Source organism: Panthera pardus, unplaced genomic scaffold (genome assembly GCF_024362965.1).
Source record: "Panthera pardus isolate Hobbes unplaced genomic scaffold, ASM2436296v1 HiC_scaffold_8, whole genome shotgun sequence".
NCBI classification, from domain to species: Eukaryota; Metazoa; Chordata; class Mammalia; order Carnivora; family Felidae; genus Panthera; species Panthera pardus.
This window is the reverse complement of record NW_026527013.1, coordinates 96,034,967-96,044,365: the sequence shown is the minus strand read 5'-3', so window position 1 is coordinate 96,044,365 and position 9,399 is coordinate 96,034,967. Positions and strand designations below refer to the sequence as shown.

Sequence of the window (9,399 nt, the reverse complement as noted above, 5' to 3'; positions counted from 1 at the left end):
ATCCCCACTTTTCCAGAGACTTCAACTTCCCTTCTCTCCTACCTAGGCAGCCTCTCCCTATCTGCCAAGTCTTCCCCAAGCCAAGATCCTACCCCTTCTGTTCTGTTTGTCTGAATTGGAATATAAACTCCCCAGGGCAGGAAACTTGTCTTTCTGCATATTTGTCAAGTATCGTGTGCATGTAGAGAGCTAAGTAAATAACAACTATTACACAGTCAGAATGAATGTGTTTGATAAATACCTTAGGTATTATCTCTAAGCTCTAATTACATGAAATCTATGGACATGAGATGGAAATATAGGGCTGGCTACAGAGTAATAAAGTTACATTTTTGGCTGCTTTTTGTTGGTAACAGCCTGTCAATGTGGATGGGTAGCCAAGGCGTTTCCTATCCTTTACTCCTAAAGAACAGAGCCTTAGCTAGCGCTCACACCAGGCATCATACTCAAAGGGCTAGCCGTTGCTCAAAGGCTAGCCCAGGACAATTTCCTTCCCCTGTGACATCGCCCACAGCCAAGCTGCTGAAACCACTCAGGTCAGATTCCTCCAGCAGGAGCAGTCTGTGCTTCACAATTCCTTGCCTGCATCTATGTTACTTCCTAATTGTTGTATAGGTCTGGCTCTGTCTCCTTACTAATTGCTAGGCTCCTAGAAAGTACCTTTCCTTCCCTTTATTCTCTCACAATATTGAGCACTTAATCTGTGTTAGAGAAGTACTTTGTTTTCATTTGCAAAGCCACAAAAATGATGGTCCCTCTGTGTAAAGTTTTGGCTAGTTTCTCATTTGTTTTGAATGTTTTCAAGTTGTGTATATAAAATATTTCTAACATATAGATAAGAATGAAAACATATGATATTTATGTACCCAGTACCTGCGTTAAACAAACATTCATATTTTGCCATATTTTTATCACCCTCTCCTTTGTATTTAATGGTACAAACACAGACAAAATCACCCTCATTCCTTCTCTCTCCCTCCTATCTTTCAGTCAATCTAGTTCATTCACATCTAAAATTTTTAACTACTATATGTATAACTATCTGTAAACTACGTATTATTGTTTCGTGTGTTTTAAAATTTTACATCCTTGGTGTTACTGTGCATATCTTGCTGTACCTTGCTTTTTTTCATACAGGAATCTATTCTTGAGATTCATCCATCTTGATATTTGTGAGTCCAGTTCATTCCTTTTAGCTCCTGAATATTAGTCCATGGGTAGATTCAGCCATTTGGCTTTGGAGAGGCAGTGAAGCCATTCACACCTTTTGGTTTTCTAAGCATTGCTGTAGTGAACATTTATAAACATTGCTTCTGGGGTGTGAACTTCAGAAAGTTTGGCGGATAACAGCTGAGGCTTTGACGCCCAATTGCCCACTCTAGATCCAAGCTCAATCTTAAAATCCCAACAGTGTGATCTTGGGGATGTTTCTTAATTTCTCTGTGCCTCCTTCAGGAAAATTAGGATAATGACAGCACTTTCTTCAAGAGAATACAGCAGTGAAAACAGAGTCTTACACAAACCAAGCACTCAATATATGACAATTATTATTAGGGCAACCACCTAGGTAGGAGGAGGGTCTGAGCATCTTTGCTTTACTGAATTTACCAAATTGATTTCCAATTGGTTGTGCCAATTTACATTCCTACCAGCACTATATGACTTTCTGTTCCCCACATCCTCACCAGGACTTGGCATTAACAGTGTGGCTTCCTAATCCTTTCAAATATAAGAAGATCCAAGCATGAGATGAAAGAATAGGAGGACTCAGAGGTGTGTTGGTAATGAGTAATCACAGAGATCAGGTGGCCAGCAGGAAGGAAAGGAATCAGTGGGGAGGTTTGCAAAAGTGGAGGAAAGTGAATTCTTTTAGGTAAGAAATTTAAAAATCATTTAGAGTCAGACTCAGTGGAAATTGGAGATTTACAGAAAACAAGGAGGCATGGTACTAAGGAAAAATGGCCACATACGGAGTATGTAATGTGAATAAAGGAGAAGCTCAGTGGACAACAAGCCTTTTGGGAACCTGTTGGTAACTTCTCAGAGAGGGTCCATTAGGTGGTATAGGTAGTGACAGGATAACTTTTTCTGAAAAGGGACAAGGCAAGAGAGAGAGAAAGAGAGAAAATGTCAGGGTTTGTAGAGTAGCCAAGGTGAGGAGATGGAGTTTCAAGGAAAGAATTCAGTTGGAAGCACTATTTTTTTCTGGAGGCCAGAGGACCAGAGTCACCTGGATGATGCAGTGTCAGCCTCTGCAGGGCCTTTCTGATTTCTTTCTTCCACTCAGTTTCTGCATCCACTGCTGCACTCCAGATGCTGATTTCATCACACCCGTGTGACTACAGTGGCCATCAGTGGTGTGCTGAGCCATTCCTGTTTATGAATGCAAGAACTAAGGCTCAGACAATGCACTGACTTGCTCAAGATCACATGTCTTAAAAATGGCGAAACCAAGACGAGAACCTAGGTGTTCTGATTCCAAGTCTAGGGCTCTTTGTCTCAAAAAGAATTCATGGTCATCTTAAATCTTTATTCTCAACTCTAAGGAGGGCTCCATTTTTCTCCCTAGAAAATCGCAAGTTCTCTGTTTGGCTTGCAAGAAATTCCACGAGTTGGCACTTGTCTCTCAGTCCTATTTCCCAATATACTCTGGACCATACTCTCACGTCCCCACCCAAAGCATGTCTTGGCTGATTTGTGAGGTCACCAAGTGCATTCTCACCTCTGTGCCTTTGCCCATCCCATTCCCCTTTCATACAGACACATCCCTCTTTTCTCCATCATTCCTCTAGGCCCTGTTCAAGTCTTACACATTCTGCTATGGCTTCAAACCACACTCTTTGGACTGCCATACTGGTTGTTTCATCATGAAATATCATTCCATTGTTCATTCTCCTGAACTGTCCTCAAATTGTTACCCCGTGCAACAAAATACAAAGCAAGTCACTGCAAGCAATTGCTTTCTTGCTTTGTATTTTCTTACCAGTTATTTCTTGTTCTATAGGAATTGTTCAGTTGCCCTTAGCCTAATGCTGAACATATATCAGGCCCTCCATAAATACTTGATGACTGATGAAGTATGGAAGAATCAGGATTAATAGGAAATATGAAGTATGAAGACTTTGGAAGTTATGACAAAATCGGTAATCAAGAAAAAAGTCTATTGGGCATGATAGAAAATTTAAATGACGAGGTTATAAGGCAACCTGGTTAAAAAGATGCAGAGACAGAGATCATCGCCAGACCAAACCATAGCGTTTTCTGTTCCTTCTATGATGACTCTGGTTTTCTGGCACTCTGCAAGGGAAGTGACTTCTAATCACTACTTAACAAACAGGCTCACTCATGTTCAGAAATAATCAGTATTATCTGCAAATGATGATCACATTGTACGTCTGGGCAGCCAAAGGTGTATTTAACATTTTATGATGTGATGCAAAAGATTGTGTGTATTCAACTTTTCTAATTTAATGAACATCTTGTTGGTGAAGAGATATCAAGAAGATCATGACCCCAAGCCCTTGGGGAGCTGAAAACGTGTGTAATTAGGGTAAAGTACTCCTATCTATGCACAAGTAAATGGATCCTCTGTAGAGCAACATGTAAACAAATCCAAGTTAACACAACGCTGTATGTATTTCCATGTTGAGGTGATACTGATAAAAAGGAATAAAAGGAATTATGTAGAAGATTTCCAAAATAAAGTCTGTAAAAAAGATGAACTTAATTTCATGGAGAGGAAAAGGGAAACATTCTAGTGTGTGCAAGGTCACAGAAGTGGAAGCAAATACTTTATCACAGTGTACCTGGTATAATATGGTAGTAGTAGTAGTCGTAGCAGTAATATTCCCATTGAATAATAGGAGATGGCTGGACACTTACATAAACTTTCCCTAAATCAGATAGCAAGTTACTGGCACAGCTAAAACAAGTGGAATTTTCGGAACAATTTGCATCATGAAACACTGAGGCTGTGTGTTTTTTCAATACATGCTAGTACTCCCACGTACTTCTTGGACAACAATGAGTAGAAACTAAAATGTATGCTTAAAATGCCTACTTCATAAACATTGCAAATTACAGGACAAGGAGCCTTCTTATTCTACTACTTCAGGAAATCAGAGTATTAAAAAAAAAAAAAAGAATCATTAACAATATTTCCTGAGGGAGAATATGGACTTCCAGCCTATGCCAGAATTCCACGTTATTACCTGAATTCAAAGATTATGGGTGTGTTTTGCCCACGCCCTACATTTTTGGGAACACAGGCCCTGCCATTATGTAAGGTCTACTGAGAAGGATAACATGACTCGTCTCTTCACGACAGAGCCCTTATTCTAATCCATATTATATATTTTTTAAATGTGCTCCATTAGCCAAGCTGACAGATTATCACCCAGACTGACACACATCTATTCATCTCTATGGCTGCCCACTCCTATAAATGGTAGCACTTACACAAGACAGAAAAATCTCTGGGAATGACCGGTATATTTGTTTTAATTCTACAGAACCATAAAATGGGGAGGACTCAGAGTAGAGGAATGGCTGGTTTTAAATACAATATAATTTTCCTCCCAGACCACTGCTGAGAGCCCAGCACACTACTATATAGTATGAGCCTTTGTTGAGACTTATATTTCCCACCTGTATTTCTTTTTCTTTTTCCAGCAACAGTCTGTCTTTGTGCCAGCTCCTAAATAACCATAAATTTTGTTCTTATAAACCTTAATGAATGCCTGGCCAAGATGCTGTAACTATTGGCTTCTACACTGGAGCATAAGTGGAAAGGAAAAAAAAAAAGTGTGCATAGTGAAAAACTGGATAAAATGGAAAAAAGATCACAGCAAACCCAAAGTCGCAATTTGCCTTTAATGTGAAGGAGGCCTTGTTTTCACGGTGTGGCAGCTTTCAGGGGTTTTAATCTCAAAGTGGCTGATCAATTTAAGGTAAGTGGCAGGCATTTGGCCTGGTTCCCAGGCTTGGCTTTGCTGCTCTGAGAAAAGAAAGGATTCAGTCAGACACACAGACAACAGGCATCCTCGGCGGCTCCCACATTCCAAGCATTTTAACACAGATTAGGTTGGCATGATTCTACTGTTTACTGAAATCTCCTAGGTGTTGCATTTTTCCCTCTCCTCGCGTGGTTATCCAAGATGGTTTTCTCAGGTCAGGACCTTCATATGCCAAATAGCTTGTAGGGCTGTGAAGGGAAAAAGAAGAGCATGGGTCAAGACTTCTGATTTAAATTCTATTTTACTTGCTCATTGCAAAATATGAGACTTCAGAGAGCAGGTAATTGAGCACTGAACTTTTTGCCTTAGGCATACATCGAGACAGGAACTGTTTTACATGCATTCCTGAGGGGGGAAAAACGAAGATAATTTCTTTAACAAGGACAAACTTAATTCAGCTAGAAATGCCCAATGGATTAACAGGGTGATTTGTAGTTATTTTGTCTCCAGATTTTATAGGCATGAGCCTTTCACATATGTTGAGCAGTATTGCAACCGAGACAGTCCATTTTTTAAATTAACATTTTCACGTTAAATATTCTTTATTTTTTCAAAGCCATTAATGTTAAATGAGGCTCGACAGATCCCTTACCACTATCTCATTTTTTTATTTTAGCAAAAGAAGATTTTCTTAATTCATTTGACCTAAGTTAAGTAAAATATGCATTTGATTGATCAAACTCCCCAAAAACCTGTTAGTTGTCTCCGCATGTGCTTTTGGCTATATTATGCTTTATGGAAATTTTATATTTTTTAAATACATTGTCACAGTTTTAAAAATACTTTATTTTACTTTAATATAGTCAAGAACCCATTTCCTTTAGTCATCCTCATGGCAGATTTCCTCATTTTTTTTCCTAAGAATTTTATTAAAATAAATAATTAATATAGAGTTAAAATTTTTTTCCAGCTATCAAACTTTTCAAAAGCAATGTCCAAATTATTATACTTAACTACACCCAGAAATGCCTTCTTAACATTTCATAAATTTACATTAATAAAATTCTTCCAAAATTAACATTGTTGCAATTGAGTAATTATATTAAGACTGTTTTCTTGTCTGTAAGGGTTAGCTTAGAAACTAATGCAATTATATATGCAATTATATGCATTTATAATCCAATTATATGCATATATATAATATATATAATCCAATTATATGAATTTATTTTAATTTCTATTGTTATATATGCAAGTGTGGTTTTGTAAAAAAACAATAGGTGATTCTACATTGATTAGAGAAAGAAAAAGAGATAAATGAGAAACAGCAACCATCCTTCTGCAGCAGCCAATGTGTCTTGTCGACATGGGATGCCTGGAACTGCAATAGCCGTCTTGCAACCATGAAGAAAGCTAACCCAACAGACCAAGCTGGCATTCTAGAGAAGGCAGACAGGGAAGATGAAGAGAACCTGGCTCTCAATTATGTCTTTGAGCCATAGAACCAACAATCCTGCAAACACCCAACTCAGGACTTCATCTTATATGAAATAATAAATTCCGTTTCCTTCACTCAGCAATATTTGTTGAGCACCTACCAAGTGGGATGCTCTAGTGTCCTGTTCTAGGTGCTTGGGATATCTCAGTGAACAAAGTACATAAGAGCCTTGCCCTTTTAGAACTCACATTCTAGCCAAGAGAGATAATAAACCAAAACCATAAATAAGAAAATTCTATAGTATGTTAAGAAGTAGTAAGTGGATAAAATGTAAAAGTAGAGCATGGTAAAAAAGGATCTGGAGACAGGTGTTGGTGTTGAATAAAGTGAAGGTTGGTCAGTCTCACTGAGGAAGTGAGATTTGAACAAACACTTGAAGGAAATGAAGAAATTGTTCTTTAGCCAGTAGGAAGTATGTTTTTTGGTTTTTAATTTTTCTTATTATTGAAAATCCTCTAAATGAGAAGGTAGGCAGAGATAGATGGATATTTGGAATATATATGATGCCAGTTCCACTCATTTCTTCCTAGTTCCCGTAAGTCAAAACATTTCTTCCTTAGTTTAAGTTTGAGTTGGGTTTCTGTCACTTGCCACTGAAAGAGACAGACTAATAAATTTGAAGTTGGTGACAAATAAAGTAGCTATGGTTCCACAAACAATGAGTCCAAATAGATACTGGATTGTAATTCCATCCTCTATGTAATGAGTTTGACTTTCCACACTGGGGATGTCTAGGCATCCAAAAAAACATGATTTAGTAATCTGGACAGAGTGGTATTGATGAAAGAAGAAATAAGTCAGTGGAACAGAATAGAGAGCCCAGAAATAACCCCCATAAATGTAGTTAACTGATCTTTGACAAAGGAGCAAAGGCAATACAATAGAGAAAAGACAGTCTCTTCAACAAATGGTGCTGGAACAACTGGACATCCATATGTAAGAAAAGCAAATCTTGACACAGACCTTATATCCTTCACAAAAATCAATTGAAAATGAATCAGACAGCTAAATATAAAACAAAAATTATAAAATTCCTAGAAGATGACATAGGAGAAAACCTAGATGACCTTGGGTATGTCAGTGGCTTTTTAGAGTCATTATCCATGAAAGAAATAATGGATGATGTGGACTTTATTAAAATTTAAAACTTCTGCTCTATGAGAGACAATGTCAAGAGAATGAGAAGACTAGCCATGTACTGAGAGAAAATATTTGCAAAGGACATGTCTGATAAAGAACTATTGGGGCACCTGGGTGGCTCAGTTGTTTAAAGGTCTGACTCTTGACTTCAGCTCAGGTCATGATCTCACAGTTCATGGGTTTGAGCCCTGCATCGGGCTATGCACTGACAGCGTGGAGCCTACTTGGGATTCTCTCTCTCGCTCTCTCCCTGCCACTCCCCCACTTGCACTCGTTCGCTGTCTCTCTCTCTCTCTCTCTCAAAATAAATAAACTTAAAAATTTTTTTGAAGAACTGTTATCCAAAATATACCAAAAAAAAAAAACCCCTAAAAGTCAACAATAAGAAAACAAACAACCTAGCTTAAAAATGGGCCAAGGACTGTAACAGACACTCTACCAAAGAATATAGACAGCTGAAAAATGAATATATGAAAAGATTCTCCACAACACATGTCATCAGGAAAATGCAAATTAAAATAGCAATGAGCTACCACCACAGAACAATTAAAATAGTCAAAATCCAGAATATGAATAATACCAACTGTTGGCAAAGATATGGAGCAACAGGAGGTTTCATTCATTGCTGGTGGGAATGCAAAATAGAACAGCCACTTTGGCAAACAATCTGGTGGTTTCATACAAGACTAAGCATATTCTTATCATATGATCCAGCAATATACTCCTTGGGGTTTTTTTAATGTTTATTTATTTTTGAGAGAGAGAGAGAGAGTAAATGGGGCAGGGTCAGAGAGAGGGGAACAGAGGATCCAAAGCTGGCTCTATGCTGACAGCAGCAAGCCCAATGCGGGGTTCGAACTCATGAACTGTGAGATCATGACCAAGTGAGCCACACAGGTGCCCCTTCTTGGTTTTCACCCAAAAGAACAGAAAACTTATGCCTACACAAAAACCTGTCCACAGATGTTCATAGCAACTTTGTTCACAATTGCCAAATCTTGGAAGCCACCAAGGTGTCTTTCAGTAGGATGAATGGTTAGATAAACCATGGTACACCCAGTCAATGAAATGTTATTGAGTGCTAAAAATAAATGAACTATCAAGCCATTAAAAGACTTGGAAGAACCTTAAACTCATATTACTGAGTGAAAGAAGTAAGTCTGAAAAGGCCATACACCATATGATTCCACCTATATGACATTCTCGAAAAGGTACAACTATGGAGACAGTAAAAAGATTAGCAGTTTCCAGGAGTTGGAGAGAGATGAAGAAGTGGAGCACAGGAAAATATAAGGGAAGTAAAACTATTCTAAAGGATACTGTAATGATGGATAAATAGCATTATGCATTTGTCAAAATGAAAAAAAAAGTGTCCAACACTTCACAAAGTGTTCACACTTTTTCACAAAGATGAACCTTTATGTAAACTAGGACTTTAGTTAGTAGTAATGTATTAATATTGGTTCGTCAGTTTTAACAAATGTACCACACCAATGCAGGATGTTAATAATAGGGGAAACTGGGGAGGGGGAAGAAATATATGGGAATCTCTGTTCTTTCTACTCATTTTTCCATAAACCTAAAACAGCTTTTTAAAAAATAAAGCCTAATAAAGAAGTTGTGGTGTGTGTGTGTGTGTGTGTGTGTGTGTGTGTGTGTGTGTGTATGGAGTACTGCTTGGCAATGAAAAAGAATGAAATCTTGCCATTTGCAACACATGGGTGGAACTGGAGGCTATTATGCCAAGTGAAATAAGTCAGTCAGAGAAAGACAGATATCATGTGTTTTCACTCATATGTGGAATTT

At 38.0% G+C, this 9,399-nt stretch overlaps 1 long non-coding RNA gene across 2 annotated transcripts in view; it reads right to left on the bottom strand.

Annotated features, from left to right (window-relative positions):
- Positions 1-4,858: 4,858 nt before the first annotated feature.
- Positions 4,859-9,399, bottom strand: part of LOC109263690 (uncharacterized) — a 74,730-nt gene continuing 70,189 nt past the window's right edge. For both annotated transcript variants that reach the window (XR_008420404.1, XR_002078335.2), the window contains one exon: positions 4,859-5,203. This is a non-coding gene — a long non-coding RNA (uncharacterized LOC109263690). The remainder of the gene's footprint in view (positions 5,204-9,399) is intronic.